Source organism: Cnephaeus nilssonii (genome assembly GCF_951640355.1).
Source record: "Cnephaeus nilssonii genome assembly, chromosome: 9".
Taxonomy (NCBI): domain Eukaryota; kingdom Metazoa; phylum Chordata; class Mammalia; order Chiroptera; family Vespertilionidae; genus Cnephaeus; species Cnephaeus nilssonii.
In genome coordinates, this window is record NC_137080.1 from 23,996,226 (window position 1) to 24,008,570 (window position 12,345).

At 38.2% G+C, this 12,345-nt stretch overlaps 1 protein-coding gene and 1 pseudogene across 2 annotated transcripts in view; one reads left to right on the forward strand and one right to left on the reverse strand.

Annotated features, from left to right (window-relative positions):
* PDE7B (phosphodiesterase 7B) overlaps positions 1-12,345 on the forward strand; it is a gene marked incomplete at its 5' end in the record, with an annotated part of 269,952 nt that overhangs the window by 118,136 nt on the left and 139,471 nt on the right. The gene's annotated exons all lie outside the window — the stretch shown is intronic.
* Positions 539-7,878, reverse strand: LOC307105370 (large ribosomal subunit protein uL22-like; annotated as a pseudogene). The gene is made up of 2 exons: positions 7,793-7,878; positions 539-1,369 (listed from the first exon to the last, which is right to left on the reverse strand). The product of its transcript is annotated as a large ribosomal subunit protein uL22-like (transcript).

Sequence of the window (12,345 nt, forward strand, 5' to 3'; positions counted from 1 at the left end):
TTTCTTTGTTCCTTCTCCACTCCCACTGCTTCACTTGACTAGTCTAAAAAAACAAAACAAAACAAAAAATAGCTTAAATATACACACCTCTGGTGATAGTATTAGCTAACGAGTTATGACAAAATTAATTTATTCATCAATAACACTAAAATCTTAAGCACAAAAACTTTAATCTTTGGCTTTGCTGGACTTTCTTCCACCATATATAAATTTTTGAGTTGGGTCATCAAAGTTGGATCAAAGGCAAGTCTTACATCAGGCGGTATTCCTACATTGCTGGCTAGTATGGGAGATGGTTTCTTGCATGGTTTAAGAAGAAGTTGGCAACTTTATATTTACCACTGAAATTTTAACATAAGTATGGTCAGGAGGAAAATGAACACATTTTCTGGAAACACACAAACTCCTAAATATTCCTACCTTAAGTATTTTTTGACTAAATGTTATATTTCATCATACCTTTGCAACATTAATTTCATAGTCCTGGGAAATTAGGGACTATAATGGCAGTGGATAAAGTAGGCAGGGAAAATTTCAACAGTATTAAATAGTAACTTAGGACTTTAAAAGGCATAGTTGTCATCTGACTTTTATCTGTAGCTTTTCATGTATCTGGGGACAAATCATTTGATTCCCAAAATCAAATTTCAGTGTGATTGGCAGGACAATATATTCAGCCCCATATTGCAGATTACTGAAGAGCCCCACCTCCACCCCAGAGTCCTTGGGAAGTCCATAAATGTCCAGACAAACCACACCTGAGAAATGAACTGGTTTTCCTTTCACCTATCTCTTTCTTTATTTTTATTTTATTTTTATTGGTATTTATTTTGTGCTGAATTTACTCCTGGGCCATTAGTTTTTGTTTCTTAAGTTTCTTCTGGGATATCTTTTTCTTCTGTGCAACCTCCTCTTCCAGTTTAGGAACAATTTGCTGTTTTTCAGGAAGAATCCTCTCAAAATGGCAGGGAGAGCTCACATGTGGGTTAGTCCACCTGTGAGCTCTGTAAGTTCTGCGCCTCGTCTTGGGAGCTTTGTTCACCTGAAGTGCTAAATAATAAGAGAATCTACATCTAAACCCTTAAGCTTGGCATTACTCTCTGCATTTTTAAGCACGTGCAGCAAAACTTCAGCACTCTTTTGGGGCCACTGACCCTTTATCCAGCCCCACTTTTAGGCCTTGGCACCCTACCAACTCCTCCATTGTGACAATGGAATGGCACACATTCTGTCAAGTGACATCCTTCAAATATGCATGCCCTTGATGGCCTGGAAAGTTTCACAAGTGTTCTTAAAGTGAACACGAAGATTTGAACCTCTTGATTTGCATGATTTTGTGGGGTTTTCTGGGTCAAGTGAATAGGAGCCGCTTTCAGGAAGAACCTATTACTTTCTTTAGAGCATTACTCCAACACATTTCCAATTGAGTCTCAGACTTCTATTATACATCCCGATTTCATGGAAGCTCTATGTAAATTAGATCAACACATGATCATTCTGTGACTATATTCTTCACCTGAAGACTTTCGGTCCTCCTACATAGTCTTGGACAGACACAGAAATGTCATATAGTGGACTTAGCACATGAGCATTATGGCCAAACTGATTAAAAACAATCAACTCTTCAGCACCACAAACAATAATAAACCCAACCAGTCAAGAAAAAGGGAGCCAGCACTTGGCATATACCTAGACCAGCTTGCTATTTAAAGTCAAACGAAAGCCTTTGAACACTCTAAGCAATGAAAAGAACATGGCACCTTCCCACTATAAGTAATTTAAAAGGAAACAATGCAAAATCTTAAATTAATTTAAAGAAGTCCAACACAGTTCTGATATTTCTTGATATTTATTTGCATACCTTAAAGAGTATATCTCAAAAACAAATCCTTACTATAAAAATTTTTGTGACTCTGCTTCAGTCACTAAATATAGACTTAGCCTATGTATTAACTGGTTTTTGTGGCCCAGCATCACTCACATCAGTAGTATATATCTGTACCCCCTACCCACCCCCTTGTTTTGGCCCAGAAATATCTCATGGCCACCCACCCAGCTTAGCCTCTATTTTTGTAAAATGTAGTCTCTGCTTATTTGTATCCACTTCATGGAGTTAATATGCATATTACTAAGAGGATTTAAATCCTGAAAGTAAATACTGCAGAAAGACAAAATATTGTTCCTAAAACTGACCTACCTTTGATGTTAATAAATGATTCTATAGGAATAAATAATTCAACCAAGTAAGATGAATAACATTAGTTCTGGAATGGACTATGTAGCCAATGAAATTCAAGTAAATTACAGGGTGACTTGCAAGAATTTCATTGTCTCATATGATGAATTTCATAAGAAATTAATTTTCAGAAAACACATTTTTAAAAAATTACAAGTGAGTATAAATGATAAAGAAGATGAGAAGCCAGTATAGGTAAAAAAGAAGGAAACACCAAGAACTTATAGAAGCATACCTATTAGAGCTGACACTGACCCTATTATTCATCCAGCCAGAGATGCACAAAATGTGCATCACTAAATATGCCTTTTATCATTTTCCCCCATGTACTCCATGGTGTGAAATAATTTTCTTTGAAACTGCAATAATTATTTTGTTATTTCTTTCCTTCTTTATTAACTACAGTCAATTAGAACTTGTGCTCAATAAGACGCTAACAGTTTTACTTCACTAAGTTGATATAACTAAAGTTAAACATAAGAATTTGACATTTTTGGCAGTCTGCATAATCTTATCAAAGCTAAATATTTTATTTCTGCTTCCTACTCGCCTTTTATGCATATATTTTTGCTTACATATTTACATGTGTATATGTTAAGTCACTTAACATATTAAAATATCTATGATAATGTAATATAGCCTTTAAACATGTTGAAAAATAACTATGGTTCTTGACTCCTTATCTTACCATTTCTCTGAGGCAAGAAACTACTGATCAAACTCAATCTAAGGAGAATGTTACGTGCAAGAGTGATTATTGCCTTCCTCAAAATCAAAGAGCCATTAAAAATGGAATTCTTCTTTGTACATATAAAACTTCTGCAACTAGTCCCATCTACTTTCTTAGTCTCTAAATAAGTAGGCATCCATATTAAAAACAAGGGACTCACAAGAAAATTGTTTCTATCAAATGACTGTTTTTCAGATCACCCTTTGTCTCTCCCATCCCTGACCATTCCAGGCATAATTACTTATTCTATTATATAGTTTTGTTTGTTTTTTACATTTGTACCTATTTTCACTTTACCATTGCCTCTGGACAATAGTATTTTGGTCTGCCTCTCCCTCTGGGGTTTTGTCTTTCTGATTTCTTTATTCATATTAGCTCTTACTATACTTAGTTCCCTAAGTATTGATTTGAAATGCATGCAATTGAACTGAACTGGACACAATGTCTATTGAACTGAACTGGACACGGTGTTTGTTTTCTTTTGTTTATATGCCTCTATATGTCAATAATTCCCAAGCTGATATCTAAATACTGACTTTTCCCCTATACACTATATTCAGACTACCTACTTGACATCTACTTGGATATCACAAAGGCATCCCAAACTTCCAATATCCAAATGAATGCTTGATTAGCCCCATATCTAAATATACTATCATTAGATACAGAGACAGTAAAGCATCAAACAGACTGTCAAATTACAAGGGGAAGGTTAGGGAGAGGTGGGGGAGATAAGAGATCAATCAAAGGACTTGTATGCATGCATATAAGCATAACCAATGGATGCAAAACTCTGGGGGGTGGGGGCATATATGGGAGTGGGGTGTGGGGAGGGCAATGGTAAGATATGTACACATATAATACCTTAATAAAAAAATTGAAAAATAAAAAATAAAAAATAAATATACTATCATTGAGATACTAGAACTCAGCTTCTCTCTTTTTTTCACATGCCAATTCATGAGTATGTTCTAGAAATCCTACCTCTAAATATTTTCTAAAACTGTCTATTTTTCCTTCAATCTCACTGCTACTGCCCTAGCCAAGTCATCATTCTTTTCTTGAATTTTATTAGCCTGCTAGCTAATTTCTGCTTCTCCTCTTGCTCCTATACAATCCCTTCCCTGCAGAGATACCAGTGTGATTTTATAAAAACTACTTTAGATCATGTCACTCTTCTGGAAACCTTCTACTGGCTTATCATCAGACTTGGAAGGCATCCAAAATCATCTCTAGTCTACACAGGAGCCCAGCATTGTCTGCCAGAATCTCATCTCATGCCACCCTCCTTGCTCACCAAATCCATCACTCTGGTCTTCGTTATTTCTCAGACATACCAAGCTAGTTCTTGCTTTAGGGCCCTTCCCTCATTTGTTCCTTCTGCCCAAAATCCTCTCCCCTAAATCTCTGCCTGGCTGGCTTCTCCTTGTTATTAATTTTCAGTTTGTACCTTGTTTAATTCAAGAGACTCCTGACCATATAATCAAAATAGCCCTAAACCACAATTTTATAATTAATTATTTATTTTTGTTTATTATAGCCTTTAGAACTGCTGAGTGTTTTCCTGTTGGTGTATTTATGTGCTTATTTCTGGCTCTCCTCACTGGAATGTAAAGTCTGACTGTTCAAAGCTTTGCTTTGTGCCTAGACCAGTGCCTGACTCACAGAAGGTGCTTAATAAATGTTGCTCAGTGTTGCTAAATTCATTGTCCTGCCTTGGCTATTGACAAGTACGAGGAGAATGAAATCCTGTGTCTCTGAGTCTACCTGAAAAAGATTTGTCGTCTAGAGTCAAGAGATCTCATCTCTCATTCTTGAGCATCTGCTCATTGTTTCTGCAAAGACCGATTGTTAATGTGTAGTAACCTTTTGTCCCCAGCAGTTCCATCCTTTGGGCCCTGATGTTGATTTTCCTCATCTTGGCACCTGAAGAGCCAGAGTGATCCCTTTTGTCCCATTGCCCTGACCATGTGCAGTGATACCTGCTGTGCAGAAGGTGGAAGCCACCGCTCTTCAGGTATCACAATGGGTGACCAGCCTGCCCTGACCCAGCAATGTGGTGGGGGCTGCATACAAAATGGTGACCCTTCCCCCAGAGTTGGCCTAAGGCCTTGGGTGGGTGGGAGTGACTGACCTTCTGGGATCAGATTTACTTGCCCCATGAGGAAGCACTGGCTGAGAGGGTGGGAGAAACTACAAGGCACTATTTCTTTTAAGTTTCAGAGATGGAAACTAATAACTAAGTTATCAGAGATGGGAACCAGAAAGAGGGGGAAAAGGAGAAACAAGATGGTATCAAAAACAAATCAGCTCACTCATTCATTTCATCCCTCTGCCAAGGGACTATGAAACCTTTTATCAAACTATTTGCTAGTAGAGTTCATTCTGGCTGTTCCCATCAGGCCACTATGAGACTCCGGCTTTTTTTCCTAATTATGCATCTGCTTTCACATGCCTATGAGGCCGCTTCGCAGTACATGGTCATTCATACGTTGAACAGGTATCCCCTGCACCTGATGAATAATCTGCTCTAAGCAATGGTAGTAACATCACTGTGGGTCCAGGCTCATCTCTCAATGCAGAAGATACCAGGATGAGCAAGATCTTGCAAGGTCTGACAAGCTCAGACATTTTTCAGCCCCCACCCTGGAATCTTGCCTGTGTGTACTTAGAGAATCCTAAAGGAAAGCCAGTGCTTAGAATCATTGTGCCTAAGCCCTTGATGCAGGACATAGACAACCAAAGCTCTTGAGTTGTCCCCCAGTCACACCCCACACTAACCCCTTGAACAGAGCACCTTTCCTTCACCATCCTGATCCCTTGATAGTGGAGAAGAAAGACATTCTCTCACCTTCTACAGTCTCTCAATACCACAATCAGCTCACACGCTCATAAGAAACTTCTGAGTTCTCTCCTTATGGGAGCCTTCCCATGGCCCAAAAAAAAAAAATAGAAGACTTTTTGAAGTTGCTTTACTTTTTTTCCGGTCATGGGGATGTGATTTACAAAATGTTACTTTAATGCCCTAATTGATGTTCCTAAACCTGAATAGGCAAAGGAGTTTCCCTGAGTGTTTTATTTACCAGCCAGGAGCATACTTCTTACAGTGTCCGAAGGGATTGCCTTATAGGTGACACTGCCTTCCCAAGAAAGTCTATGATAATTCAGTAACTACACCCTTTGATGGAATGAGAAGGAAAAATTGAATTTTTAAAAATTCTCCTATAAAAATAATTATGTTACAATGTGTTTCCAGAGATTCGGGGATAAACTAGTGCAGTATTCAATGTTTATGGCTAACTATTTAGATCAAACTAGAAAGAAAATTAACCTTTTTTTTAATAGAATTGGACTGGAGAATCTTCTAGATGATCTGAAACACATTAGAAGTTAGAACATGAGAAAAGGAGTTGGCAGCAGGCCAATATTGAGGTAAAAGGCCCAACAGTTGCGGGGCTACAGGATCTTGGGGTAGCCTTTAAGATCATTGTTAGTAAAAATCCATAATTTTTTCCTTTTCACTTTAGTTTTTCTTTTCAATTTTTGTCTACTTTTTCCCACATCTCTTTGAGCACTCCACACCAAATCCATACCCTTTATTTTATGTTTTACTTTAACATCTTTCATCTTTTCCCCTCAATATATCACTTCCTGGTTCTACCAATGGCACCCAGGGCTAAAAGGGTTATTGGTGGCAGCTCCATGGAAAAGAGAGTAGATAATTTGGAGGAGATGATGATAATAGCTGACTTTTATTGAATGCCTACTCTGTGCTAGCCTTTTGTCTGTATACTTTCCATGAATGCTCTCATTTAATCCTCTCAGTTGTCCCAAGAGCTCGGTTTAATTTTTCTAACATCCTGGTTCTACTGGGGAATAAAGGCTGTCTTGTTTTTTCTTTTGCTTCTGAAACTCTGTCTCCATAATTTCTGAAGTGGGGGGAGGCACATCCCAGGAAATGACAACCTAAGGAAAATAGATATAAGTAAGGCCCGTTTGACCAGTAGGCGAGAGATAAGAAAGTTGCAAATAAATCCCAAAGTGATACCTCAGGTAGATTTCTATAACCAATCTCTTTTATTTGCACATTTGTGCTCTTGGGGGAGAAAGTGACTTTACCAACCATGTTAATGGGGGGAAAGTTCTAACCCTTCAATAATTTCAAGAAAATCAGTATATGGTTTAGGTCAAAAGGAGTACTTGATTTTGCAATGCCAACTATCCCTTCTGTGGTTTCTCAAAAATGCTGTGGCTATCCCACACAGAACTCTCTCCATGTTTTTACCACAGAAACAATAGTGTCATTTCAGCATTCATTGTAATGTAGACCACGTTGGGAGGTACTCTAAGGAAGCTATCCAAAACAACAAGTACCTGTATTTTTATAACCTAATATTACAAAAATGAAGTATAGAATTACCATGCAAGATGAACTTAAAGACAAATGCTAAATAAAACAAGGCATCAGTTGCGTGTCTGATATGTGCAGGGGGACAAATGGAATAAAGGGACTTGGCTCTAGTCAGGCAGAGATTTAGCAGTAGTTACTGTTATTCCAAATCAGTGAATGAATTCATTAATGAGTTATCACTGGGGACCGGAATTGGGGAATACCAAAAGTACAGTTGAACGTCTATAAACAGAACGATTTGCCTGGGGTTTGTACTTTCCTTACCTTAGGGACTTACCTGAAGAGCAAAGCCCTTCTGTCACTTTGCAACACCTTTAAAAAAGAAGGTGCTAAATAAAGGTGATGTGAAATGTGTAGAGTTACATTTCCCTAGTCGGAGGACTGTGACTATTAATGGTTATGTAACCAAATTTACCTTGGGGAGGTAAAATCAAAGAAAGGAACAAGGCAGGAAACAGAAGATGTCTGGTCCCCCGGAAATGCGGCTGTTGTCAGCTTCATCTCTGATCTGCTATCCCAGGACAGAAGTCAGCTGGAGGCCAGATTTGAATGTCTCACATGTACTGTTGTCCATGCAAACAAGGGACCCAAGTTATTTACTTAACACTCAGAAACACTTAAGACTCTTTTGTGTGTTTTTTCCATTTCTGGCCAAGCTGTTTAGAAAACACAGTTGCCGCTGGCATTGTGATATTGTAAGCAGCCTTGCTAAATGGCTCCAAAAGGAAAATATCTGTTCAGTGTCTTGAATAAATCTTGTGGACTCCATTCACCAATTCCATACCAACAGTATCTGGTTTTTCAGACCCAAAAATATAGGACAGAGATAGCATATTGCTGCTAGAAGTGTGTCTAAATAACATAGGAACTACTTTAATAACCTTTCATCACTACCCCAAATAGGTCCAGTCACAAGTGGTGGTAGGAGTAAATCAAGTCACTTTTCATAAGGAATAGAGTTATTTTAGGAGTATAAGGTCTGATTTGAAGAAGCCACCCCATTACTAAAGGGAGACCAGGCATTTATTTAATTTTTTTTTTAATGCCCTTGTTCTTTCTCTCTGGTCATGCTGAGAGAGCAAGGCTTTCTTCAGCACTTCCTAGGTGAAGGCTGTGGCGAAGATCTGAAGTCCAATCGTGGTCATCACAGTGTGACGACGGTGGCAGTGGATTTGGCTTGAAGAACAGCTATAGAAATAGGTGCTGGGAAGTTATTATTTTTTCTATTCTTTTGACTTGCCCCACTCAAATGTTTATGACACGGCCAGGTATAGTTACAATCTGTGAATCAAGCAGAGTTCCTACAGCTTTTTACAACACCCTAACTACACAGTTAGAATAGCATGGTGTTAAGAGGGTGTGCTATAGAACCAGCTTACTGTTCTTCAGATCACCCTCCTAAAGCTTGATAGCATCCGAAACTTGAGCAAATTACTTTCCTAGGGGGGTCAGGAAAGTACCTATCTCATTTGGGTTCTTATAAGGATAAAATAAGACATTTCATATAAAGTGCTTGGTAATGTATCAGGTACATAAGCACTTCGAGGAAGTGCACGTGCTCAGGTCTGTGGGAATCCAGGGCTGTCTGGATAATGCTTCGTTATGGGTGAAATTAAGAAAATATTCTGCTATGGATTGAAAGCTTGGTTCCTCCCAAGATTCATATGTTGAAACTCTAATTCCAACGTGATGGTATTGGAAGGTGGAACCTGTGGGAGATAAAGGGGTCTTGAGAGTGGAGCCCTCATAAACAGGATTAGTGCCCTTATAAAAAGATGATCTCTCTCCACCATGTGAGGATTTGGCAAAAAGGCAGCCCAGGGTCAGGATCCTCGCCAGAACCCAACAACAACGACACCCTGATTTCAGATTTTCAGACTCCAGAGCTGTGAGAAATGAATTTCTGTTGTTTAAGCCACCAGTCTGTGTCTTTTGATATAGCACCCTGATTTGACTAAGGCATAATCTAATTGAAATGGTTAATTTGTCTTTCTTTGCTCTCTTAGAATCAGAACATTTCCTGAGCTACCAATTTGCTAGGAACACAGCATCAGCTCACCTGAGAAAAGTGGTGAGAATATCTTGATATTTAAAAATCATTACAGCTAAACTTTTAAAATTCTATCAACAAATAAAAAATAATCGGCAAAAATGTAATTAACTACCCATGTTTTCCTGACCAAGTACAAACTCTCTATAATATAGTTCATGATTTTTTAAAGTTTTAAGTAGATTTCTAGACATTGTCTTAATGGTCAAGATATAGATAAAAAGTAATGAAAAAAGTTGGTTGTAATTTTCATTAATAACAAACACTGACTAGACTTGTGTGCACATTTATATTATAGTACGACAACTCACTGTGCTTTATAGTTATATATGTGACTGTCTGTTTCCCCACTAGATTAGTAAATAATTTTGAGGACGGGGCAATGTTTTTGAATATCAAGCACTTAGCATGGGCACTCAATAAATTATTAACCACTCACTATATGCAGGTTGAGTGAATAAACAAAGGGTACATCACTAAGATTTTTATCCTACAAAGCTTAACTTAGAAGATAAGCCAGAGCATCAAAGACAAATAGTGACACAGGTAAAGTTACCTTACAGGTAAATAAAATGAATAAGAGGTGCCGCTTTATTTAAACAGAAGAGGCAATTTGAGGTGGGGCACAAAGACCTCATGAAGAAAATGGACTTTTTCTGGATTAGACGAATGGAGAAAACTTTCCCAACAAAGGGGACAATGTGACCAATAATAGATTAGCTTCCTAATGCTGCTGTAACAAATGACCACAGACTTGCCGGCTTAAAACAACCCATGTTTATTATCTTACAGTTTCGGAGATCAGAAATCTGCAATGGGTCCCACTGGACCAAAATCAAGGTGTCCACAGGTCTGCATTCCATTCTGGAGGCTCCAAAAGAGAATCTGGCTTTCGCCTTTTCTGTCTTTAAGAGGCTGATCTCATTCCTTGGCTCGAGGCCTCCTCTCTGTTCCTCAATGACCAGTTAGTTTTTCTCTCATCTCATCACTCTGACTCTGTTTCACACTTGAGGACCCTTGTGATTTCATTGGGCCCACACAGATAATCCAGGATAGTCCTCTACTTTAATGTCAGTTCATTAGCAACATTAATTCTATCAGCCGCCCTTATTCCTCTTTGCCATGTAACCGAACAGGTTCACAGGTTCCAGGGATTGGGATGTGGACATCTTTGGGAGACCATTATTCTGCCAACCTCACAAAACGTTATAGTGCATCTGGCATGTATGGACACAACATAATTTCCAGAGAAATTTTGTGTGTTAAATATAAGTTTGAGTGAGGTTACAGGACTGAGGGAGTGGAAGCTATTTTTGAAAGCACTGAAAGCCCAGCAAAGGGATTGGACTATCTTTAATAGTAATAATTCCCTTTGCGTTAGATTGGTATTAATATTTGACTTTAGTTTTCATTGATTACGTATTTGAAAATGACATGATTATAAGATATGGATGTCTAATTCACAATACTACAACTTTCAAAGATAAATACTTCACTGAACTTTTTTAACAGTTAATGCAAGACTTGAAAAACACATTTTAATAGTAGCTCAATCAGTTGACTCCTCAATATTTGAACACAGAGAATAAAGTGATAACAGAATTAAAAAGGCATTGATTAGCCCTGGCCTGTGTTGCTCAATGGTTAGAGTGTCGGCCCACACACCAAAGGTGTCATGGGTTCAATTCCTGGTCAAGGGCATATACTTGGATTGTAGGTTCAATCTCTGGCCATAGTTGGGCTCATCTGGAAAGCAACCAATTGATGTTACTCTCTCTCACATCAACATTTCGCTCTCTCTCTCTCTCTTTCTTTCTCTCTCTCCCTCCCTCCCCCTTCTCCCTTCCACTCTCTCTAAAAATCAATGGGGGAAAATATATTCTCAGATGAGGATATTTTTAAGGCATTGATTAAAAGCATAGTTATAGGTGGTTCTAGAGTTGACACATAAGAGCAGCAAGATACGTGAACATATGCAAGTCAAAGGTAGGTATATATTTCACCTTCACTTAAATAGGAAACAGAAATTAATGTCAAAAGCAAAGGTACATCAGAGAACAAACAGTGCAAGAAATCTCCTTATCAGAGTGCAGAATGAATTTAGGAAATTCATGGAGGACACAGAGTAGGAATCAGGTCTAGATATAAAATTAAAAAAAAAGCTCAGCCAGTATGGCTCAGTGGTTGAGTGTTGACCTATGAACCAGAAGGTCACGGGTTCGATTCCCAGTCAGGGCACATGCCCAGGTTGTGGGCTCCATCTCCAGTGTGGGACTTGCAGGAGGCAGCCAATCAATGATTCTTTCTCATCATTGATGTTTCTATTTCTCTCTCTCACCCTTCCTCTCTGAAATCAATAAAAATATATATTTTTTAAAAGTAGATCAGGACCATTTAGTAATCATATCTTATAAATAAAAAGATATACAATCATTTTAGATGATTTGTGGGATAAAAGGAGCAAAATTTAGTTAGAATTTGAATGTGGGATGGAAGCATAGTTACCAAAAGGAAACTTTAAAAATCTTTTTTGATGAAGATCTCACGCATGTATTAATGTTGTCAAATATTCTAGTATGCTAGGCTTTCTTTCCTTGATGAAGGTGCTATTATTCTTCTAGCAACACTGTATATATAAAAAAAGTGGGGGGAGGGCTTCAGTGGGAATCCCTGTGCCATACTATACAGAGTCTTGTTTATTGTTTATACACTATTAAATGGCCTCACATTTACTTTTCATCCTTGATTCACCTGCCATCACAGAGGAAAACAGCCTCTAAAATTATCTAAAGTAATCACCATGCTCTATATGAGTTTTTAATCCAGCAGCTTCCAGCTTTCTCATCTTTGTTTTCTTTAGTTGCTCCAGAGGATGACAGGAAATATAGGTGTCTGTAACTGTAGCAAAGCACTTAGCC